The sequence below is a fragment of the Gracilinanus agilis genome, unplaced genomic scaffold, assembly GCF_016433145.1.
Source record: "Gracilinanus agilis isolate LMUSP501 unplaced genomic scaffold, AgileGrace unplaced_scaffold22702, whole genome shotgun sequence".
In the NCBI taxonomy this organism is placed as follows: domain Eukaryota; kingdom Metazoa; phylum Chordata; class Mammalia; order Didelphimorphia; family Didelphidae; genus Gracilinanus; species Gracilinanus agilis.
The window spans coordinates 1-9113 of NW_025354362.1; the positions used below are offsets into that span (position 1 = coordinate 1).

At 32.7% G+C, this 9113-nt stretch overlaps 1 pseudogene; it reads left to right on the top strand.

Annotated features, from left to right (window-relative positions):
• Window positions 1-4838: 4838 nt before the first annotated feature.
• Window positions 4839-6251, top strand: LOC123254467 (annotated as a pseudogene).
• The last annotated feature ends 2862 nt before the right edge of the window (window positions 6252-9113 follow it).

Here is a 9113-nt window from a genome sequence, read left to right on the forward strand (position 1 = left end):
ATATATATATATGGGCTAGACAATGGGAGTTAAGTGCCTTGCCCAAGGTTACAGAGCTAGAAAGTATCGGAGATCAGATTTGCACCCAGGACCTCATGTCTGTAAACCTGGCTCTCAGTCCACTGAATCACCTAGCTGCCAATGGAAGGTATAGTTTTAGAAGTTATCTAAAAATGGTAGAAAACAGATCAGGCTTTTCTATATCTATATCTGCAGAGATATGGATATAGATATGATATATAGATATAAATATAAAATTACAAATATTATGCCTATATCTATCTTTCTATCTATATCTAGCTAGCTAGCTAGCTATCAAATGTGGAGCCTTGTCTACCAAAGGTCCTTACAAAGCCTGCATCCTAATGCTGAGTATATAACTAGAGATGGAGGGTAGGGATGGTATCAGGATCTAGGAAAGTACTAAGAGCATCCTCTATATGCCAGTGCCCTTGAACAAAGCTCTAGTCATATTGCCCTTGTGATTGTGTATGGATGAGTATATAGATGTGTTTGCATATACGTTGTGTATAATTTAAATCTAGTCCTGAAATGATACCCTTTGTTTTCCTTTTCTCAAAAATCTCGCTCAATTTTGCACCTATGAAATTTCTCTCTGGAATCTGATTTCATTTGAATAGTAGAGAAACAATTTCTTCCTGCTGGCATCAGTCTCATCATTCTCTGCTGGCAGTTGTTCCTGTTTATGTGAGGCCACAGAGAGATATGATTGAGAGGAAATTTTACTTGAAAAGACAGAACTACAACCCCTATTTCTAATTTTGGTGTTTGAAAGAAAAAAATAGTTAACAAATACCTCGCTCTGACCTCTTGCTAGCCGACATCATGATAATGTCTCTGGATGTGAAGAATCAAGATGCCTAGTGGGGAATATGTTTTGGCAATTGGAATCACGGAGAGAAAGTCTCCTTTTCTGAAGGGCAGACAAGTGGAACCATGGCAGCAGTACTAGTCTTATGGGAACAAAGCAATCAATCACTTCCTTCCGAGACATAACACTTCTATAATATCACATAATTAGTCAGTATACCAAACTAGTGGGCTTTCCAAAGGAAAAGCAAGTACATTCTGGAAAACAACTTGGGTTTTGAAATGTTTCACAGCATGAGGCTAACCTATTAGTACAAAATGTCAGAATTAACAAGGCATATTAAATGTGTTTATCATTTTACTTAATAAATGGAGTTCCTTACTATCATTAGTAATTCACATAATCTCCCATGATACAGGTCAGTATTCATATTTCCTCTTGATAGCTAACATATGATTAAAGAGAGGGTAATATTCCAGCAGGATAATGGCCAATGAGTCCATTTGTTTTCAGTTAAACAATTTGCCTACTACTGAAGATATTCAAAAGTAGAATAAACTGAATCAGGCACATAGCAGGTTCCCCTTCATTAGAAGTGTTTAAACAAAGTTTAGATTAATACATGTTGGATAATATCTTGGAAAATAAATTCTTATTCAGATATGTGCCAAATCACCAACTAAGAGATTCTGTGATTCTATAAAAGATCTTTATTTTCATTACATTCATTTGTGTTAATGTCCAAGAATGGATGAGAAAGGGAGAAGGAACAATATGCCAGAATAAAGCTTTCATTTTTCCTTAGCTTTCTCTACAATCTTATCTAAACAATTTGTAAAAATTGCATCAAAAATTCCAAAAAGTACAACCAAAAAAAATTCAAAAGGAATCATTTTTCTTCTCCAGGACAGGTAAGAAAGAGACATGGGTTTTGGAACTCGCTCGGCATATGAGAGGTGGTAGTGACACTAGCCAAGGGCTTTAGAGGGAACAGTAGCTACAAAATCAACATCAGCCTTAGTTGCAGCAGTGTTATAGGAAGCACTCAACAACAGATACTGTAGGGGGCTGAACACTGGGCCAGAAGGGGATTATATGGGATCCCCATACTAGCACAGGACACAACCAGTTTTCATTTTGTAACTTCATTGCCTCTTACAGAGTTGAGTCACTGTTTCAAGGTATTGAGGAGTGTTTGTGTGGTCTTAAGGGACCTGAGGTCCTAGTTGGGTACCAATCGCAGTTTCAGGCCTTAGAGGAGTTGTAGTCACAAAGGAGAAGAATCTATATTTGAGTAAGGACCATAGCATAAAGCAACAGAATAATGGCCACACCTCTCCCTAGATCACACAGGAAAGCATCAAAAACAAAGAGGACTCCCATAAGAAATTGCAAAAATAGCAGAGCCTAAGAGACTAAAGTTTTAAACAGTCACCACCATCATCATCCCAAGGGGTAAGCAGAATCCAAATTTAACATGAAATATAAAGTGAAGAAATAAACTAGAAAAATAAGTAAACAAAAGAATAGGAACATAAAAATTTGATGCAATGACCAAAATCTCAAGACAAAAACTAAAAAAAAAACAATGGCTTGAAAACATCTACAAGTAAAAATTCAAAGGAAAAAATGGAGACTGGACACAAGTCCAACAAGAATTCCCAGAAGAGCTAAGGAAATAAACAAGAACATTATTTTTAAGAAGCAAAAAAGACTGGTAGAGAGAAAAAATGGATAAAGAAAAGATGCAAAAAAATCATGCAAACAAAATTAACAGTTTGGAAATAGAGGCATAAAGTATACTGTAGGAAATTACTCCTTAAAAAATCACAATTAAGGGGGCAGCTAGGTGGTCAGTGAATTTTGAGCTAGACCTAGAGATGGGAGTTCCTAGGTTCAAATCAAGTCTCAGACATTTCCTAGCTTATGTAAATATGGGCAAGTCATTTAACCCCCATGCCTAGGCCTTACAACTCTTCTGCCTTAGAACCAACACACAGTATTGCTTCTAAGACATAAGTTAAGGGTTTAAAAAAAATCACAATTGCTCAAATGGTAAAAAAAAATATACAAAATATCACAAATTCCCCTCCCAGAATGAGATAAGTCTAACCAAAACATAAATAAGAACAAAGGCAAGGAGATAAAGAAAAATCTTAGATAGATGAGATATGATAGATTCTGGAGAGAATTGAATGGGAATTGAAAGTAAAAAACCTTTTTTTTCATCAGTAAATGTATCTTTACAAAAACTGACAAAAGGTTAAGAAATAAAAACTTAATAATTAAATGTAGAACTGTAGAACAGCAAAAATATTAAATGCATCTTTTTCAGATCACAATGCATTAAAATTATATTTGATATGAGACAACAAAAATACAGAATAAAAATCAGACATATAACTTAATCTTAAAAGAATGAGTATGGTAAAGAACAAGTCATGGAACCAATAAATAATTTCATTTTAAAAATGATGATGATAATAAAAAGCTAATAAAATCCTATAGTATATAGCAAAAATAATAATTAGAGGAAAAAATTTAATTAATTTTTATACCCATAAAATAGAGAAACAAAACTTAGATAAATTGGGCATCCAGATTTAAAAAGTAGAAAAAGAACAAACTAAATAATTCTCAATTAAATATCAAATTGGAGATCCCAAAAATTAAAGGTGAGATTAATAAAATTAAATGTAAAGGAACTATCAAATTAATAAGTAAAACTAAAAGTTGGTTTCATGAAAAAACAACAAGATAGAAGAGCCATTAGTTAATATATTTTTTAAAAGAGAAGAAATCTCTAGCATCAAAATTCAAAAGGATGAATTTACCATTAATGAAGATGAAATCCAAGCAATTATTAGAAATTATTTTGTTTAATTACCTGCCAACAAACTTAACAATTTAAGCAAAATGGAAGAATACTTACAAAAATAAAAATGCCTAGGCAACAGAGGACAAATAAAAAGAATATGTAAATTAAAAAATTTTAGAAAATAAATTAAACCGAACATAAGTGATTTTTCTAAGAAAAATGCATCAGTACCATATGTATTTACAAGTGAATTTTACCAAACATTTAAGGACCATCTAATGCTAATATTAAATAAATTATTTAGAAATATTGGTAAATAAAGAGTTCTGCCAAAGTCCTTTTTATAAAACAAATATGGTCCTGCTATCTAAACTAGGAAGCTCAAAAACATAGAAAAATTTAGGGCTATTAATATGGATACAAAAATCCTAAATAAAACATTTGGCAACAGGTCACAACAATATATCACAAAGACTATACATTATTACCAAACAGGATTCATGCCAGGTAGTGATGGTTTGATATTAGGGAAATAATTTATATATTTGATCATATCAACAAAAAAGTAATAAAATCATATGATTATATCAATAGATGCAAAAAATCTTTCAACTATATATAATACTCTGCTATTAAAATCATTTAAAAGCATAGGTATAATAGATTTTTCCTTATAATAATAATAAGTCCATATTTTAAATCATGAGCAAATATTATTTGTAATGGGAAAAAGTTAGAAGCCTTATCTAAGTGATCAGGAGTGAAACAAAGATATCCATTATCATCAATGTTATTTTATAATGTTTTAAAAATGCTAGCAATAGCAAGAAGAGAAGATAAAGGAATTAAAGGAATCAGAATGGCCAAAGAAGTAATAAAATTCTCTTTCAGATGATATTATGTTATACATGGAAAACCCTAGAGTTTCAAAGAAAAATTAATTGAAACTATTAATAATCTTAGCAAAATATCAGGATATAAGAACATCCACTCAAATCATCAGCATTTTTATGTATCACCAACAAAGCTTTGCTAGAAGAAATAGTAAAAGATTACTCATTTAAAATAAACATAGAGTTCAAACCTACTGCAGCACTAGAGTATCCCTTGTTAATCCCGCCTAGAACATTACAGTTCTGCCCTTCAAGAATTTATAATTCTGATTGTCAACCCACTTAATCTGAGAAAATGGAGACTGAGCAGCCAGAAGAAATCTTTCCAATACAGAAACCAGTGGCGAATTTGATAAGTGCCCTGCTGAAGATATGGAGGAGGAACAGGCTTTTAAAGCACCTAGAAACATTGATGAGATGGTTGAACTGTGCATTTTTCTTTAAAGCAAGAATGCTGGAGCTGCAATTGGGAAAGGAGGCAAAAATATCAAAGCCCGTCATAGAGACAACAAGGCTAATTTTTAGCCCCAGACATCGGTGGCCCTGAGTACATATTGAGTATCAGTGCAGATATTGAAACAATTAGAGAAATTCTGAAGAAACGCATCCCTACCTTGGAAGAGGGTGTGCAGGTTGCCACCATCCTCTGCAACCAGCCAGCTCCCTCTGTAATTTGTTGCTATGGAATGCTTAAATTACCAAAACTATACAGGAAGCCATTTTGACTACAAATTAAGACTGTTGATTCCCCAGAGTCTGGTAGGAGGAATTATTGAGGTCAAAGGTGCTAAAATAAAAGAACTTTGAGGGAATACTCAAACAACTATTGAGCTTTTCCAGGAATGCTGTCTTCATTCCACTGATACAGTTGTTCTTATCAGTGGAAAGCCTGATACAGTTGTGGAGTGCATAAATATCATAATGGTTCTTATATCTGAATCTCCCATCAAAGGATGTGCACAACCCTAGGATACCAATTTCTATGGTGAAATCTATGACTAAGGTGGTTTCACAATGATGTTTGATGATCTATGAGGATGCCCTGTGGGATTTCCCACGTGGGGAAGAGGAGGCTTTGATAGAATTCCTCCCGGTCATGGTGGGAGTCCTATTTCCCCATCTAGAAGAGATTATGATGACATGAGCCCTCATAGAGGACCCACAACACTTCTTCCTGGATGTGGTGGGAGGTGGTTGAAAAGCTCTAAGCCTTCCTCTTCCTCCACTACCACCACCTAAAGGAGGAGATCTTATGACTTATGACAGAAGAGGAAGACCCAGTGACCATTAAGATGATATGGTTGGTTTTGTTGCTGATGAGATTGGGATTCTGCAATAAATACATGGAGTCTTTCTGAATGGCAGGTGGTTTAGGAACCTAGGTTTAGGTTGAGTACCATGAGTTTATGGGTGGTGCTGGATATGATTATTCCTCTGCAGGAGTCAGTGGCTCATATGGTCATCTTAGTGGTCCCATTATTACAACACAAATAACTATTCCCAAAGATTTGACTGGGTCTCTTATTGGCAAAGGTGGTCAGCAAATCAAACAAATACAACATGAATTTGGAGCATCAATCAAAATTGATGAGTCTTTGGCAGAAGAATATGAAGATTTAATAATTTACCATTACAGAAACACAGTACCAGATACAGAATGCACAGTATTTGCTGCAAAATGCAGCATGTAGATGTTGAAGGATTCTGATGCAAGATTTTTTTTCTTTTTTATATTGTGAAGCAGTATTCTGGAAAGTTTTTCTAAGACTAGTGAAGAAGTGAAAGATTCCTGCAACTTTTTTTATCTGCTTCTATTTAAAAAGCCAACATTCCTCTGCTTCATAGGTGTTCTGCATTTGAGGTGTAGTGAAATCTTTGCTGTTCAGCAAATGTAATATTTTACTTCCTTATAAACAAGTTTGGGGGTTAGGGCACACAAAACTAAAAATGAAACTGATATAGCAGCAGAACAAATTTTATTTTTGTTCATTGTTGGCAAAAATAATTATTTTCCTCCTTTGTGTAACTATTGTATACATCCTGCTTGTGGTCACTATAATTCTGGGAGGGAAGGGATGGGACAAGGGAAAAAGAGAAACAATAATCCACATATCTCTGGCATCTAATCGAAGCAGTGTGCAGAATGTAATGCTCTTTTGTAAGAAATGTTTTATGATTTTTAAGATAAATTTAATGAAAATAAATTAAATTGAATCAAATAACCCCATAAACAAATCCAGAAACTACTTGAATATAACTAAAATATCTTTTTTTTACAAATAAGACGAGATCTCAATAATTGGAGAAATAGTAACTGTTCATTGTTAGGCAGAACAAACATGATTTATTTTCTTTTTTAATATTTTTTAATTTTTCCACATTATTTTATTTATTTACTTTAGAATATTTTTCCATGGTTACATAATTTATGTTCTCTTCCTGCTCTTTTCCCTTCTCACTCTTGGAGCTGACAAACACTGGTCATACTTTTAGACTTATGGGTTTTTTTTATCTTTTATTTTATTTTTTTTAGAAAAATTTTCCATGGTTCCATGATTCATGTTCTTTCTCTTCCCTTCTCCCTCCCTTCCCCCTACTCCTCCACCCCTGTAGCCAATGCTTATTTCCACTGAGTTTAAAAAAAATGGAAAACAAGTATATGCCCTTCAATTGGGAATGGTTGAACAAATTGTGGTATCTGCTGGTAATGACATACTATTGTGCTCAAAGTAATAACAAACTAGAGGAATTCCATGTGAACTGAAATGACCTCCAAGAATTGATACAAAGTGAAATAAGCAGAACCAGGAGAATGTTGTACACAGAGTATATACATTGTGGTAAAAATTGAATGTAATAGACAGGACAATTTTGAGGGACTTATGAGAAAGAATGCTATCCACATTCAGAGGAGGAACTATAGAAGTAGAAACACAGAACAAAAACAACTGCTTGAACACATGGGTTGATGTGGATATAATTTGGGATGTAGACTCTAAACAACCACCCCAGTGCAACTATCAATAATATGGAAATAGGTCTTGACCAGTGACACATGTAAAACAAACATGATTTAAATGACAATCTTACCTAAACTAATCTTTTTTGTTCAATGCCATTTAAGTTAAATTACCAAAAATTATTTTATTGAACTAGAAAATAATAAAATACAGTTAAGTATGCCAAGAATATTAAAGGAATTAAAGAAAAATGTCAAGGAAAGAAGTCTAGTGGTACTAAATTTTAAACAATATTATAAATGAGTAATTACTAAAATTCTGCTACTGGACAAGAAAGAAAAATAGATCAGTGGAACAGAATAGATGTATAACAAGTAGTTGCAAATGATTTTGGTAAATTGTGTTTGACAAAAAGTAAAGGTCAAAGTTTTAAGGATAAGGATTCATTATTTGATAAAATTGTTTGGTAAACTGAAAAGTAGTCTGGCAGAAACTACATGTAGACAAATATTTACTATTTATCAAGATAAGATAAAAAATAATTTCATGACCTACATATAAATGGACATATCAAAAGCAAATTAGAAGAATAGGGAAATGCTGCTGACATATTTATGCAAAGAAGAATTTAGGAATAAACAAGTGAGATGTAAAAAATTGATAATTTTGAATATATTAAAAATGGCTTTGTAAAAATAAAACTATTGAATCAAGATTAGAAGGAAAACAGGAAATTGGGGGAAATTTTATACAAATATTTTGGACAGAGGTCTAATATATATAATTTTATTGGATAGCAGTCTAATATATATAATTTTGTCAAATATATAAGAATTTCAACCCCAATTGATAAATGGTCAAAAGATAAGAGAAGAGAATTTTGAGATGAAGAAATCAAAGTTATATATAACTACATGAAAAGTGCAGCAAATCATTATTAATTAGAGAAATGCAAATCAAAACAACTCTGAGATATCTCACACCTATCAAATTTGCTAAATGATAAAAGGACAAAATTATAAATGTTGGAAAAAGTGTCAGAAAATTAGGGACACTAATACACTGTTAGTATAATTGTGAACTAATCCAACCCTTTTTGGAGAACAATCTGGAAATAAGATGAAAGAGTTACAAAATTGTGTATAATTTTTGACTTAGCAATGCCAATATTATATTTATTCACTAAAGTGAACATTTACTTCATTTTTTTAAAGTAAAAAAGAAATGAAACTATACTTTTAAATATTTAAAAACAGCTCTCTTTTTATTGTCAAAGAACTGAAAATTAAAGGGATGCCCATCAATTGATGAATGGCTAAACAAGTTATAGCATATGATTTTGATGGAATACTGTTTCAAAAGAAATGAACATTTTTAATTTAAAAAATCTATATGAAGTTATGAAGAGTGACATTAGCAGAACAGAATACTAGGTACAGCAACATATCATTTGAGAATGACTTGTGTATGTCTACCTCCCAAGAAGGAACTAAGAAATAAGTAAAACACAAGATATATATGTGTGTGTGTGTGTGTGTATGTGTGTGTGTGTGTGTGTGTGTATATATAGCTTTCCCCACCCCCTACTCTTTCCCATCAAAACCCAGAGC